This window comes from Netta rufina (genome assembly GCF_964035555.1).
Source record: "Netta rufina genome assembly, chromosome: 20".
Classification (NCBI taxonomy): Eukaryota; Metazoa; Chordata; class Aves; order Anseriformes; family Anatidae; genus Netta; species Netta rufina.
This window is the reverse complement of record NC_140144.1, coordinates 12,718,046-12,730,260: the sequence shown is the minus strand read 5'-3', so window position 1 is coordinate 12,730,260 and position 12,215 is coordinate 12,718,046. Positions and strand designations below refer to the sequence as shown.

Genomic DNA, 12,215 nt, shown 5'->3' with positions numbered 1-12,215 from the left:
TCCCACCATGCTTTGGGCACCCAACATGGCCTCCCGGAAGTCCAGAGTCCAAGAACTACATCTCCCGGCATACTCTGGGCAATTAACATGGCCTCCCGGAAGCCCGGTGCCGGAAAACTACGCCTACCAGCATTCCCCAGGCAGCTGGCTTGACCAATCACAGGCCGAGTGTTCGAGAAATACATTTACCGGCACTCACTGTAACCCAAGCACTTACCGGCCTTTCAAAAAAGCCTCAAGCCCTAACACTAAAAAACTTCGAAACCCCTACAGGCATAACCCAAACTATTTACCACACTAAACCCCTGAAGTACTATGCCTAAAACCCCTAACCCAAACACTTAAGATGCTCAAAACCCTAACTGTAAACATTAGGATTCTCAAAGCCCTAAACAACAAAATTAGAACGCTTGAAGCCCTAACCCCAAAATAGTAGGATGCTCAAAACCCTAACTCTAAACATTAGGACGCTCAAAACACAAACCAAAACCCTAAACTTTAGGACGCTCTAAGCACAAACTGAAAACATGAAGACACACAAAACTCTAACCCAAAAATTAGGATGCTTAAAACCCAAAGCCCTAACACAAAACATTAGGATGCTCAGCACCATAACCCAAAAAAATAGGACGCTCAAAACCCTAACCGTGGAGAACCTAACCTGAAAAAAAATAAATAAATAAAAAAGGATCTTAACACACTAACCCTAAGTAACTGACCAAAAATAAAACCCTAGGACCCTAACCCTAAAAAACATAGCAACACTCCATCCCAAAAAAAAAACCTCTAAAACCCTAACACGCTAACCCTGAAACCATTAAAACCCTGTTAAAACTCCAACCCAGTTACACACCAGTTACCTCCCTTAAGGGATATAGAGGAGCTCTCTCAGATACGGCAGTTCTACTTCTCGTGCATGAAGCAGGTGGTCGGGCTCATTCTGGTGCTGATGGTGTTGAAAGCTGGGGCAACGGTGGTACTGCTGGAGATACCACAGCCACCGGAGGTGGATTGTTAGGATAGGGAGATGTAAGGTTATCCAACGGCTCCCGTTTATTATCTTTTTCTTTTTCCTGTTCTTCTTCTTCAAATTTCTTATCTGCTTTTAGTGTAAATATTGAGGCTGGAAAAGGACATGAAGTCCTCCTGATCCATAATCCTGCATAATCACTTTCTTCCCAGCAAAAAGGTTCCCTCGAATTAACATGTGTATTTAAGGCCTGACAAATACAGTCTTCAAAGGATCCAAAAGCAGGCTGAAAGATATGTGGTCTTAAAGGCTCCTTTGGCCATTCTATCACACAATACTGGACCGTTTTTTATTTACTTTTTCCTTTTCTGGGGCCCCTCTCATTCCAATTTCTAACCGTTATTCCTAATGGACTTTCTGGTGGTATGTCTGGTAATTTGCTCCCTTTCTTCTGGTCCCTGGTCTTCGATTTTGTCTGACCCATCTAGGAATGTTACTGTGGCAATTCCCACAGCCCTTGGTTACCTTAATAAGAGTGTCTTACAGAGGATTTAAGATCTATCACCCACCCACAAATCCTATAGGAATCCCTTCGTTCCTTCACTGGCCAAGTCCCTAGCAGGAGATTGGAACCGTGGTTAGAAGACCTCCACAATCGCTTCGGAACTGAATTCCGTCTCAGTCACACTCTTACACACACAGGCAACCGAAACCCACCCAACAGAACAGTATACGCTTTAAACGCTTATGACTCCATTGTCTTCATTCACATCTTCACACGCAGAATTACGGGCAAAATATAGTGCTGCAGCCAGCAAGGGAACTGAAAAAAAATCAAAACCTTTGCTTACCTTTATTCAGGTTCAAGATGCCATTAGTCCCGACCTGACTCGAACAGCAGCCACCAAATGGTGGGGCGCCTCTCCTAGATAAAGTAAGAATTCAGGAACCAAAGCCCTCCCGGACAAGCCCCCAGTTGTCATACATGACTGGGTCCCAAATTGGATTGCAATTAAATTTTACAATTTATTAAATGAATAGAGGTAAACAAGCAGTTGTGCGCAAACAGATATACTGTGCCAGCTGCCCTTCAGCACGTGCCCAGAGGCAGACTGGATGTCTTTGCCAAAACAGTCCGGACAATGTATTAGTACACCCATGCACTGCCACGTTAGCTGTTATTGCTAACTGCCAGGCATGACAGCTCCAGACCAAACACATACACACACAGGCACGCCACAAACACTAAAACAAAACACACAACACAAGGCACAAGAAAAAGTGACCCCCCAGAGGGAAGCCCTATGGCAACAGCAAGTCAGAACAGGTGCTCTGCAGCAGACCCAAGGAGAGACTCAACAATCAGTCGCATCGCACCCAAAGGCTGCCGCACACTCTGAGAAACCAAACCTACCAGTCCTGAGCACCTCCCCACCTCCTCCTGCCAACCACGCTCAGCACACACACTATTTGCCCCTCAAAAAAACAAAACATCTGAGATCCATAAATGCCAAAAAGACGTGCACGCACAGCAGCCCCTGCAGAGGTAATCACAGACTTACCCTTTGCAGAGGAAAGAGCAGACTCTGATACAACCCTGCTCAGGCTCTTGGTAACGCTGCATCTAAACTGCCAAGCCACATGTAGCATGAAATGAAGCTGGTTTTAGTCCCCTGGAAAATTACACAAGTAGGTTTGTACATCTAGAGATTAAAATATAGCTCAAAAAACAGAAGCGTATCCCACCATCGCAAAGAACAGTGAGCCAGCAACCTCTACTAAATATCCCTCTGTTAAGTGAATTCCAAGCACTTAGAAATCCAGAAATCCATAGACTCCAGCCTGCCTAGAGAACCCTGCAACTGACTGAAGGAAAACAAAACACTTACCCCAAAGAGCAGCCCAGGCAGAAGGAACTCTCTGATGCCATGCCTGGGGCTCATATACCATTTGGCCCTGCCCAGCACCCAAACCCAATCACATTGTAAAGGGGAGGGACAAAGCACAAGAAAGTAGGAGCAGAGCAGGAGCAGCAGATTTTCATTTTCTTTTTTTTTTTTTTTTTTTAAATCTGCTTTACCTGAACAACATGCAGAGGACAAGAGACCTGGGGTGTTTCTAGAAGCAACAATCCCCATGCTTTTGCTGCAGCTTTTAATATTAAAAGGACAACACAACCAGTCAAGTAACTGGAACTTTTTCAAATGGAATTACGTCGAACAGGTTCATCATCACTTGCAAAAACAGAGAACCAGCATTCACTAGCATGCCAGAGCTAATACCCACCTCCTGCACAACGCTCACTACTACTAATGCAACATATCATTGTGCAATACCTCTCTGTTCCTGGTTCCTTTAACTCACCTGCTCAGTAGCTCCAACTGAGAAATGTGCCCAGGCAGCACCGCGCTGAAATGTGCCCCAACAGACTTATTCTTCAGTGATGAAGAAGGTGACCCTGCTCAGTCTCTTGGCAGTACTGCACTTATGCGGTCAAGAAACCGTACCCCACGGTTTCCCAAAAACAACGTACCTGGCAACCCCTCATAAACATACCTCAAATATGTGAATTCCATGCACATAAAGCCTAGAAGGCTTTATGGTCTAAAGACTCGACAGACAGCAAACACACAGGAAAAAGCTCCAGAAATATAACAAACCGCCCCTAACCCTGAGAAAGACCACTGCTTATATGCCCAATGCTGCCATTTTAAGATAGATGCTCACACAGGGAGCCTCCATGATACATTTCTCCTAAACCCTGCTCCATCACTTTGCCACCAAGGTTGTCACTTTGATAAGATTTGACATATAGGCAAAGTCTCAAAAAAAGCCCTGTAATTCTGCAAAAATCATAAGGGACCCAGAACCACAAAGCAAACACACAAAATAACATCGCCATACTATCCGTAAAACTGCTGTAATAACTACTCACCTGAGGAAGAGCTGCGTGCAATACAGGCACCTACTACTTAGATTGCTTTACTATGACAGATCCTACCAGTTGCCACCTCGAAAAGATATGCGTACCGGTTTCGACTTGAAAATGCATCAGTCCATAGACTCTGACCCACCTAAAGAACCCTGCAACTGACTGAAGGAAAAACAAAGCACTTACCCCAAAGAGCAGCCCAGGCAGAAGAAGCTCTCTGATGGCACACCTGCAACTCAGTTACTATTAGGTCCCACCTGGAACCTGAAGCCAATCACATGGGAAAGTGCAGGGGGAAAGCACGAAAAAAGCAGAAAGAAGAGGAACAGCAGCTGTGGTTTTATTACCTTATTTATATGGCTTAGCTCAACAGCATGCAGAGTGCAGACATGAGAACTGGGGTGTTTCTAGAAGCTACAATCTGTTGTCGACGGAAGGAAGACACAGACGCTCAATATGAGTGAACAGTGAACTTCAACTTTAATGGATAGCTCAGTCGCCTTTTATCTAGTTCGAACATAATCAACTCATACATATTGCAAAAACTAAGCTCAGGATTGGCTAACACTTTCCTATCTTGTCAGTTAGTTCCTCCCTCTTTTAGCTACCGTCCCACCTTAGGGACTTTCCCAACCACACAAGGGCATCGTGTCCTTGGGCCTGATTGGTTCTCAACCGGCTGCGCACGTGCCCAGGCTCATATGAGTTGAGTACGGTACCTCCCCTAGCCCATGACCTCCTAACTGCTCAACATCCACGTGTCCTACCTCACTTAACCATTCCTCCACAATTCCCCCGTTTTTATTTTGTGCTACAAATACCTTCTCTGTGAGTTGCTCTAGTTTCTTAGTTAGGCAGTTAAAGGTTACATATGCAGCAATTATAATCAATATAATTATAAGTAGAAAGCAAAGTCCCTCTTTAACTAACAAAACCCATCCACCCATGTTCCCAAAAACAGATTTAAGCCAACCTTCAAACCAACTATCTTGTACTACAATTTTTTGTGTATGATCCCTTAACCATTTCAACTGGTCGTGAATTGACTGACCATGGTCGGAAAGATTAAAGCAACACATTCCTTCTACATCTTCACACCCATGTCCCTGAGCCAAGAACAAGAAATCAATAGCGGCCCTATTTTGCAGCACAGCGTGCCTTAGGCTTTCCGTGTCTTGCGACATTTCAGAAAGAACTTGTGTGGTTACATTTGACTGTTTAACAGCCCAACAAGCAAGCTTATTTATGCTAGCCAAAGCGTGTGCAGTTCCTACAGTCAGAAAAAGATCCATTAAGCAGAGTAATACGGGCAGAGTATGGTGCTAACATTTCACTCAGTTCCTTTGGATCCCCTATCGGGACCCCAAACAAGCATGTTCTGAAAGGGTACATAACATAACACAACTATACAACTTAACCCTAATAACACTACAATTACTGTAAGCACTTAATGGTAACACAATTAATAGTAAGTAACACAACTTAGTAGTAACACACTTAAACCTAATCACTTGATGGTGATCAAAGGCTGTTCTTGATAGTCGTCGAGGTGTCACAGCCCACGTCATTGTCAGAATGATTATCAGGAACCTCTTCCTGGTCGTCTTCAGCGTGTGCAGATTCTAAAGCTGCTTCAGTCCACTTTGCAGTGATCCACTGGGTACCTGTTTCTGGCACCACTTCAAAATCTCTATAACATTTTATAACATTTTTGCAAGTAACTCTTTAACCACATTTATCACAATACTACATGCAATGATGATTGACACCACAGTGAACAAAATCCTTAATCCCTCTTTGACTAATCCCAGTAACCATCTATGCATTGTTTCAAACAAATCAGTGAACCATTGATTGAAAGGATTGATACCATATTGACTCTTTCTCACGTGCTCTTTCAAGAAAGTAATGGATTTGTGAATTGACTCATTACGATCAAAAAGTTTTAAACTGTACGTTCCCTTAAGTTTCTCCAAGTGGCTACTTCGCACAATGACTCCATACTTGTGAAACATGATTTTGCTCGACCAGTACTAATTTCCTATGATTTCAGCCTGCACTATGGCAATAAATGCGCTCTCACTAACACAGTACACAGCACACTCACACACCCAGAGGCCTCTGGCACATCTCACTCTCAATCATACCACAACCTCAATCATACCGCACGAATATAATTTAGAATGATAAGCAAACAAACAAGTATTGCCTCTCATTGTGTTCCTCGTGAAGTGACTTGCAACACTTTGTTTTAAAACCTTACCCTTACACAAATACTTTCAACACAAAATACCTGGACATTTAAGAATAACACATACAATTATTAACACTCCAGTTAGTATCCCTTTTTCATTGCAAGGTAAACCTCTTATAAAAAGAATGCCAGAGAGAAGCAGTACAGCCGCCGCTGCTTCCATGGTTACGTCAGACAGTCTGCAGGGTCCTGATGTCCGTCCCTCTGCTCTGTGCCGACTCGCCACACGGTGAGGGTCAGCTGCCGTTCGATTCCGTGGAACTCCGAGCGCAGCACTGCTCGTGGCGGTGACTGAGGGGGGGAAGGCTCCCACTGCCCCGTAGCCCCCTGAGGCAGCGTTATCGTTCTCACTGAAGGCGGCAGTGGGCAATCCCCAGCTCCAACACTTCCCGGCAATCCCAGTCGCTCTGTAGCGGCAGTAGCGACTCTCTGCTCAGCCTGATGTATAACTAAGGCATTAGTGACTGCTCTCCAAGGCTTCAATAATTTTTTTAGCAGCCTTATTTTCATTAATAACTTCATCAAAGAATTTGTCCCCAAATTTACACCACTCTGTTTGTTCAAAAACTGTATCAGGATTGATAAAACAACCCTGTGCTACTCCATATGCTAATAATCCTGATAAATCCTTTTTGCAGTCTATATCTAAAGTGCTCCGCTTTTCTAAAAAGCATTCGAGCAAAGCATACGCCGATGTCTCTCCATACCTTTATATACGTCGGTTGCAGCCTTTGCAAAGACCTCGGCGGCGCTTCTCCGGTGGGACCCTTTATAGGCTCATCCCGGGTGCGGGGACTCCCTTCCACCTTCCGAGCTGTGGGTGCGGGGACTCCAAGTTTTCGTCCCTTTCACCTTTCAGACCTCGGCGACGCGTGACCGGCGGGATCCTCTCCCGGGTGCGGGGACTCCACGTCCCTTTCACCCTCCCGACGCGGGTGAGGGGATTCTTGTCCCTTCCACCTCCTGGGCTGCGTTGCAGGACCGGTTCCTCCCTTATTCCGTCCAACCGTGGCCCAGGATCACCGCCAGCAGTGTCCAAATCCCGTTCAGATCGGTCCCTGTTCGGGCGCTATTTGTTGTCGACAGAAGGAAGACAAAGACGCTCAATATGAGTGAACAGTGAACTTCAACTTTAATGGATAGCTCAGTCGCCTTTTATCTAGTTCGAACATAATCAACTCATACGTATTGCAAAAACTAAGCTCAGGATTGGCTAACACTTTCCTATCTTGTCAGTTAGTTCCTCCCTCTTTTAGCTACCGTCCCGCCTTAGGGACTTTCCCAACCACACAAGGGCATCGTGTCCTTGGGCCTGATTGGTTCTCAACCGGCTGCGCACGTGCCCAGGCTCATATGAGTTGAGTACGGTACCTCCCTAGCCCATGACCTCCTAACTGCTCAACATCCATGTGTCCTACCTCACTTAACCATTCCTCCACAACAATCCCCATGCTTTTGCTACAGCTTTGAATATTAAAAGGACAAAATGACCAAGCAAGTAGCTGAATTTTTTTTTTTCATCTGGAATTAGCTCAAGCTTTTATTTACATAGAAAGAAAAGTCTAGGAGCAGAACTGATTACATGCCAAAAAAGAATTCAATTCCATTCCACTCACAGGAAAAATCACTTACTTCAGTAAGCTGAGAACCAAAAGGCTATGCTGATGTGTTAAAACACATTACAGGACACTGGGTCCAGGCCCTCCGCTGCACCCACTTAAAATCCATCCCTACACTCACCAAGGTGCAACCCCAACCCAAACACAGACACAGCATTTCAGCTTCAACACAGTTTTGGGAACTGGTAGAAAGGACACCTCATCCTCAGCAAGGTGTGCTCAGGCTACACAGGACAGGGCTTTGGGCACCTCTTTGCCTACCAAAGAAGACCGCCATCAGCACCTGCTTTGTTCAGATTCTAAAGACTAACATCACAGCCCACATTGCCTGGGACACCTGATAAACAGAAGAGAAAGCAGCCATACCGTTTTCAAGCCATCCCTGCATGTGTTGCTCCTTGATGATCTGCAACCTCTTCTCAAATCCTCAACTGCTTCTGTGGAGAGCCTGCCATGGCACCTGCAAAGCAAGATGGATACCCTTCACAGTCACCTTGTGCTACTTGGCAGTTCTGCTCCAATCCAGCTCACAAACAGCCCGCCCTTCTCGTGCTGCTCTTTAGAGTGCAGCTTAGCCCCTCTGAGCCTGTGCGACACACCTGTGAAACAAAAAGAAAAGCATAGGCCTAAGCAGCATCCAAAGCCACAGCACAGCTAGGACAGTTACTCTCATCTGCTCCCTTACCTCGGCCCCCTCACCTGCCCTCGAGGCAGATGCTTCCATCTGCTCTCTTAAGCCAGCTACAACACACCTCTGAAATATAAACAGGATTTTTACTGTATTTTGTGTAGTTAAGTAACTGCAGTGACAACTGCACCCCTAATGTACCTGCTACATCTGTTCATCGCTCACCTTGCCGAAAGCAGCTATGCTCAAGTCCCACGTTGTACACTGTGTTGCAGCTTTAACAAATGAAAACAGTCACAATATAATCATTCAGCAGCCAGCATTAGAACCCATCCCTCAACAACAGCAGGGACCCCATTTACAAATTATCGTTTCAAAACAGCAACCCCATTACCTCAGCACCTCAGAAGTAGATCAAGCCCGTCACTGAGCTGCCTACGGAGTGCTGAACAGTTCCAGATGGAGCTCTTTCCTGTGACAGGTTCCAAAGGTTTACACTCTACTGGGGACAGGAAAGAAATAAGAATAAACATTTCAAAACCCCATATCTGTAACCTTTCAAGATTCAACAGACCTCCTCAAGCACACCATTCAAGCACTTATGCGAGCAGCTGCTCACAAGCAGATATACTCTCCCACCTCCACATCTGCCAAAAACCACAGAGATGACTGTGCCAGCTGCCCTTCAGCACGTGCCCAGAGGCAGACCGGATGCCTTTGCCAAAACCGTCCAGACAATGTATTAGTACACCCATGCACTGCCACATTAATCACTAACTGTCAGGCAGGACAGCTCCAGACCAAACACATACACAGGCATGCCACAAACACTACAAAACACACAACACAAGGCGCAAGAAAAGGTGACCCCCCATAGGGAAGCTCTATGGCAACAGCAAGTCAGAATAGGTGCTCTGCACCAGACCCAAGGAGAGACTCAAATGTCACGACACGCGACTGGAAGCAACTGCCAGAACTGGGATGATGGAGGCCTAAAAAGCCTGCCTTCAAGACAACAGACCAGAAGGATGGGGACTGAAAACCCCATAAGACGATGCTTAGGAATTCAATTCCCAACAAGAGCTCCTGATGCGGCCCCGATGACTTCTGCAAGAGTGAGGATGGAAACAGACGCGATCTCAAACCGAATACGATGCACGAGACCTGAAACAGACCTGCTCTTTAAGCAGTGACTGCAAGACAAGAAGTGCTCAGATCAGAGTCATGATGACAAAACATGCATTGAGGCCCTTCAGCACCACTACCAAGTCGCCTGTCTAGTCAGTCCAGTGTAAAAAGCTAGGAGGATATCAAGACCCGAGAAGCACAGAACAGACGCTGCAGAAGCAACACAAGACAGACAAACAGAAGGAAACTGTCCTGCCTGGCGCACACATTCACGCTACAAAATAATCCCGCCTCTTCTATTAGCCTGGTGACCCAGCCACAAGCAGCCTGAACATGACCCAGCCTGAGCCACCCTCACCGTGGAACCAAGTCTAGTCAGCCAGCTGGCTCCATGCTCCTCTGGCTCCCAGCTCCCATTAGCCACCCCAGATATGCAAATACCAGGTGCCCCCCAACTTAGCTCTCAGGTTGCTGAATGGTAAATTCCCTCCGCTTCAAGAAACGCACAGGCACTGATTGTCATCTTAGTCAATTGCCAGGCTCATCATCAGCTGCAAAAACAGAGTACCAGCATTCACTAGGACGCCGGCCCCATTGCTCACCTTCTCCACAATGCTGACCACTACTGATGCAACATACGATTGTGCTCACGTGTTCCTCTCCGAGTCCAAGCTCCAACAGTGCAGCCAGCGTCATCCACACCACCTGGGAAAACAAAGGGATTAAATTATCGTTGCATTCACAAGAAGTCAGCCAATGGTGGTTTTTTTTTTGTTATTGTTCTTTTTTGTGTGTGTGTTTCCTGTATTTATTTATTTTTTTAGTCTGCTTTAGCTCAACAGCATGCAGAGTGCAAACAAGAGAACTAGGGTGTATCTAGAAGCAACAATCCCCACGCTTTTGCTGCAGCTTTGAATATTAAAAGGACAATACGACCCAGCAAGTAACTGGAACTTTCTTAACTGGAATTAGCTCAAACTTTTCTTCACATTGAAAGAAAAATCTAGGAGCAGAACACATTATACACCAACAAAATTAATTCCATTTCATCCCCAGAAATAAATCACATACTCTCATCCCCTCCTGTACCTCAGCCGCTTGCCTGCCCCACGTGGCAGATGCTTCCATCTGTTCCCTTTACCCACTTATAGCACCTCTAAAAGGCAAACTGGAATTTTACTCTATTGGCTGTAGGAAAATAACTGCAGTGACAACCGCGCCCCAAAAACAACAGTTACCTCTGCTCATCACGCACCAGAGTCACTGCAGAGGCAGCTCCGGTCAAGACGTCCTGCACTGCGCACTGCGTTTCACCGCAACAGCAAGTCAGAACAGGTGCTCTGCAGCAGACCCAAGGAGAGACTCAACAATCAGTCGCATCGCACCCAAAGGCTGCCGCACACTCTGAGAAACCAAACCTACCAGTCCTGAGCACCTCCCCACCTCCTCCTGCCAACCACGCTCAGCACACACACTATTTGCCCCTCAAAAAAACAAAACATCTGAGATCCATAAATGCCAAAAAGACGTGCACGCACAGCAGCCCCTGCAGAGGTAATCACAGACTTACCCTTTGCAGAGGAAAGAGCAGACTCTGATACAACCCTGCTCAGGCTCTTGGTAACGCTGCATCTAAACTGCCAAGCCACATGTAGCATGAAATGAAGCTGGTTTTAGTCCTCTGGAGAATTACACAAGTAGGTTTATACATCTAGAGATTAAAATATAGCTCAAAAACAGACGAGCATCCCACCATCAAAAAAAAAAAAAAAAAAAAGAGCCAGCAACCTCTACTAAATATTCCTCTGTTAAGTGAATTCCAAGCACTTAGAAATCCAGAAATCCATAGACTCCAGCCTGCCTAGAGAACCCTGCAACTGACTGAAGGAAAACAAAACACTTACCCCAAAGAGCAGCCCAGGCAGAAGGAGCTCTCTGATGTCATGCCTGGGGCTCATATACCATTTGGCCCCGCCCAATATCCAAACCCTATCACCTGGAAAAGGGGAGGGACAAAGCACAAGGAAGTAGGAGCAGAGCAGGAGGAGCAGTAGCTGGTTTTTTTTGTTTGTTTTGTTTTGTTTGTTTATTTGTGTTTTTTTTTTTTTAAATCTGCTTTACCTGAACATCATGCAGAGAACAGACAAGAGACCTGGGGTGTTTCTAGAAGCAACAATCCCCATGCTTTTGCTACAGCTTTTAATATTGAAATAACAACACGACCAGTCAAGTAACTGGAACTTTTTCAAATGGAATTACGTCAAACACGTTCATTATCACTTGCAAAAACAGAGAACCGGCAATCACTAGCATGCCAGAGTGTTGTCGACGGAAGGAAGACAGGGACACTCAATATGAGTGATATGATCAGCAAGCTTCGATTTATTGGATAGCTCAGACGCCTTTTATTCCTTAACATATAATTAGCTCATACATATTACAAAAGTTAAGCTCATGATTGGTCCCCCTACGTCCTTATCTTACCAGCTTCTTCCTCATCCTTTCGACCGAAATAACACAGTCGGTACTTTCCCAAACCGCCAACGGATATTGTGTCCTTGTGTCTGATTGGCTCAGACAAGTTGTGTGCGATGTTTGTCCAACTCGTAAAGATTCAGCTGTTTTATGTCTACGTGACCTATCTCAGTTAACCATCCCTCTACAATTCCCCCGTTTTTATTTTG

The 12,215-nt window shown here is 45.6% G+C and overlaps 1 long non-coding RNA gene across 1 annotated transcript; it reads right to left on the bottom strand.

Annotated features, from left to right (window-relative positions):
* Positions 1–6,869: 6,869 nt before the first annotated feature.
* Positions 6,870–8,552, bottom strand: LOC311217112. Its single transcript, XR_014619005.1, has 3 exons — positions 8,461–8,552; positions 8,142–8,235; positions 6,870–7,225 (listed from the first exon to the last, which is right to left on the bottom strand). It is a non-coding gene; the product is annotated as an uncharacterized lncRNA (long non-coding RNA).
* Between the last annotated feature and the right edge of the window lie 3,663 nt (positions 8,553–12,215).